The 4,213-nt window shown below is 38.2% G+C and overlaps 1 pseudogene; it reads right to left on the reverse strand.

The window, feature by feature from the left end:
* Positions 1–2,769: 2,769 nt before the first annotated feature.
* Positions 2,770–3,725, reverse strand: LOC102738973 (olfactory receptor 52A5-like; annotated as a pseudogene).
* Between the last annotated feature and the right edge of the window lie 488 nt (positions 3,726–4,213).

Below are 4,213 nucleotides of genomic sequence, written 5' to 3' on the forward strand. Positions count from 1 at the left end.
AGAGTCCATAGTCTCTCATGGTTCATCTTCCCCTCTGATTTCCCCCCCTTCATTTTCCCCTTCCTGCTATCTTCTTCTTTTTTTTTTAACATACACTGTATTGTTTCAGAGGTACAGGTCTGTGATTCAAGAGTCTTACACAATTCACAGCACTCACCATAGCACATACCCTCCCCAATGTCTATCACCCAGCCACCTCATCCCTCCCACCCCCCACCACTCCAGCAACCCTGTTTGTTTCCTGAGTTTAAGAATTCCTCATATCAGTGAGGTCATATGATACATTCTTCTTTTACTAGTTCATTGGTGTAAAGTTAGATTATTTATTTGAGATCTTTAATTTTTTGAACGTAGACATTTATTCTTATTAAATTCTAACTTAGTACTGCTTTTGTTGTATTCCATAGGCTTTAGTTTGATGTGTTTTCATTATTCTTTTTTTAAATTTTATTTTATTATTTTATTTTAATCACCATACATTACATCATTAGTTTTTGATGTAGTGTTCCATGATTCATTGTTTGCGTATAACACACAGTGCTCCATTCAATACGTGCCCTCTTTAATACCCGTCACCAGGCTAACCCATCCCCCCCCACCCTCCCCTCTAGAACCTTCAGTTTGTTTCTCAGAGTCCATAGTCTCTCATGGTTCATCTCTCCCTCCAATTCCCCCACTTCATTTTTCCCTTTTTAATTAACATATAATGTATTATTTGCTTCAGGGGTACAAGTTTGTGATTCATCAGTCTTACACAACATCCAGCACTTACCACAACACATACCCTACCCAATGTCCATCACCCAACCACCCCATCCCCTCTACCCCCTCCCCAGCAACCCTCAGCTTGTTTCCTAAGATTAAGAGTCTCTTATGATTTGTCTCCCTCTCTGGTTTTGTCTTGTTTCACTTTTTTTTTCCTCTCTTCCTCTATGATCCTCTGCCTTGTTTCTTAAATTCTACATATCAGTGAGATCATATGATAATTGTCTTTCTTTTATTGACTTATTTCACTTTGCTTAATACCCTCTAGTTCCATCCACATCATTGCAAATAGCAAGATTTCATTTTTTGATGGCTGCGTAATACTCCATTGTATATATATACACCACATCTTTATCCATTCATCTGTCAATGGACATCTGGGCTCTTTCCATAGTTTGGCTATTGTGGACATTGCTGCTATAAACATCGGGGTGCAGGTGCCCCCTTTGGATCACTACATTTGTATCTTTGGGGTAAATACCCAGTAGTGCAATTGCTGGGTCATAGGGTAGCTCTATTTTCAACCTTTTGAGGAACTTCCATACTGTTTTCCAGAGTGGCTGCACCAACTTGCATTCCCACCAACAGTGTAGGAGGGTTCCTCTTTCTCTGCATCCTCGCCAACATCTGTCATTTCCTGCCTTGTTAATTTTTGCCATTCTGACTGGTGTGTGGTGGTGTCTCATTGTCGCTTTGATTTGTATTTCCCTGATGCTGACTGATGTTGAGCACTTTTTCATGTGTCTGTTGGTCATTTGGATGTCTTCTTTGTAGAAAGGTCTGTTCAAGTCTTCTGCCCATTTCTTGATTGGATATATATACTTTGGGTGTTGAGTTTGATAAGTTCTTTATAGATTTTAGATACTAGCCTTTTATTTGATATGTCCTCCCATTCTGTCTGTTGTTCTTAAGAGATTTTATAATTACCCTTTTTGTTTCTTCTCTAAGCCATGAGCCATCAGTTCTTCAAGACTGTGTTGTTTAATTTATATATATTTATGAATATTCTTAAGTTTTTCTTCTATTGATTTCCATTTTCATTATATTGTAATCAGAAAAGATAGTATTATTTCAATCTTCTTAAATATTTAAGACATCCTCTTTGATCGCACATGTGATCTATCCTGGAAAAGGTTTTTTTGTTTTTTTTTTTTAAGATTTTATTTATTTGCGAGAGAGAGAATGAGAGACAGAGAGCATGAGAGGGAGGAAGGTCAGAGGGAGAAGCAGACTCCCTGCTGAGCAGGGAGCCCGATGCGGGACTCAATCCCGGGACTCCAGGATCATGACCTGAGCCGAAGGCAGTCGCTTAACCAACTGAGCCACCCAGGCGCCCCTATCCTGGAAAAGGTTTCTTGTGCACTAGTGAAACATGTGTATTAATGTTGTTGGGGAAATATTCTGTATGTGCATGTTAGGTCCTTTTGGTCAAAAGTCTTCAAGTCCCCAGTTTCTAACTGACCTTCTGCCTGTATGTTCTATCCATTGTTGGAAGTAGGGTAGTGAACTCCCCTACTATTTTGTGTTTCTGTCTATTTAGCTCTTCAGTTGTATTAACATTTGCTTCACATATTTGTGTACTCTGATATTGAAAATAAGACATAGCCAGAATTGTAGCTATGTCTTGGGTTAGCAGTTGAAGAATACTAACATGTGACATGGTCCTTGGAAGTTACCTGGGATCAAGTGATGTTTTTTCACATATTATTTCTGTGTAGATCTAAGTGTTGCCAAAGAGGAACTTCTAGGTTTAAACAGACAAAGCAAAAGCAGAAGAAAAACTGAAACAGCTTGAAATCTCAGCATAAGAGATTTTTGTTCTTTATATGAGTGGCAAACCAAAGTTCTTAGGTATTTCATGATTTTTTTTAAAAAACCTCTTTCAGTTATGAGCATCTGAGAGTGAAAGATTTTTTTGGAATATACATATTTAGAGAAGATTTAATTTTTAGCATGTTCATACTGCTGCTCTGAATCAACCTGAAATGCCTGTAGAAGGAGCTACTAGTGATTAAGAATTGTTTTGGAAAATAATAATTTCAGGACATGGTCTTGAATTTGTTTGGTCTTCACACCATAGACTATAGGGTTGAGGAAAGGAGGGACTAACAGGTACAGGTTTGATAAGAGAATGTGAACATACGGTGGTATGTGAGCACCAAACCTATGTGTGAAGAAAGAGAAGAAGGCAAGGAGGTAGAACTGTAGGAAGACACAGATGTGGGCAATGCAGGTATTAAAGGCCTTGAATCGTGCCTCCTTCTGGGGCAACTGAAACACAGTGATAAAGATTTGAACGTAAGACAAGATGATAAAGATTATGTCAAACCCTAAGATACTGAAGGCAACAAAAAGACCATATATCTTGTTGATCTGGACATCTTCAGTGACCAGCTTCACAATGCCCATGTGCTCACAATAAGTATGGGAGATGACTGTAGTTCGGTAGAGATTAAGACGACATTTGATGAGCACCAAGCATGGTGTTGCAAGAATGACAGCTCTGAGTGTCACCCCAACTGCAATGTGGGTCAAGAATTGTTGGGAGAAGATGGTGACATGTCCCAAGGGGTCACAGATGACCACATGGCGATCTAGGGCCATTGCCAGTAGGATGCCTGATTTAATTGCCTGGAATGAGTGAATAAACCACATTTGTAGAAGGCAGGCTGCAAAGGAAATCTCTGGCAAATGAAACCAGAAGATGCTTAACATTTTGGGAAGAATGCAAGTGCTAAGTGCAATGTCTGTGGCCCTCAGCATGGCCAAAAATATGTACATGGGCTTATGGAGGCTGTGCTCATATTTGATTATACCTAAAATTCAGGAATTCCCAATCACAGCGAGGAAATACATGACACAGAATGAAATCCCAATCCAATGCTGCACTAACTCCAGCCCAGGAATCCCAGTGAGTGTTAGGACGCAGGCATGAAGACAGAACCATTGGGTATGAACATGATGATTTGGGCTGTAGAATCAAGTAATAGTGTTGCTGTTTCATCTTCTATTCCCTGTCAAGACATGGGAATATTATTTTTACATGAATAAAAAATAAGAAGAAATTACTTTATTTTAGCAAAGTATACTTTAGTTAGGTAAAGCATATTCTATCTTCTCCTTCCTTTATTTATCAAAATTAAAATAAGACTACATGCTTTATTTTAGCAAAGCATACTTTAGTTAGATAAATGATGGTAATCTTCTCATTCCTTTTTTTATTATTGAATTACAGGTGACATTGAACATTTTCTAAGCTTAAGGTGCACAACATGTTGATCTGATACATTCACATATTGCAATGTGAGTGCCATTATAGTTTAGCTAACGTACGACATCACATTATTCTATTTTCTTTTTTGTGGTGGAAATGATTAAGATCTAGTCTCTTAGCAAGTTTGATGCTTTTGATGTAATACTATTGTTTATAGTTACTATCCTGTACATT

This window comes from Leptonychotes weddellii, unplaced genomic scaffold (genome assembly GCF_054177405.1).
Source record: "Leptonychotes weddellii isolate Sample4059 unplaced genomic scaffold, ASM5417740v2 HiC_scaffold_11665, whole genome shotgun sequence".
Classification (NCBI taxonomy): Eukaryota; Metazoa; Chordata; class Mammalia; order Carnivora; family Phocidae; genus Leptonychotes; species Leptonychotes weddellii.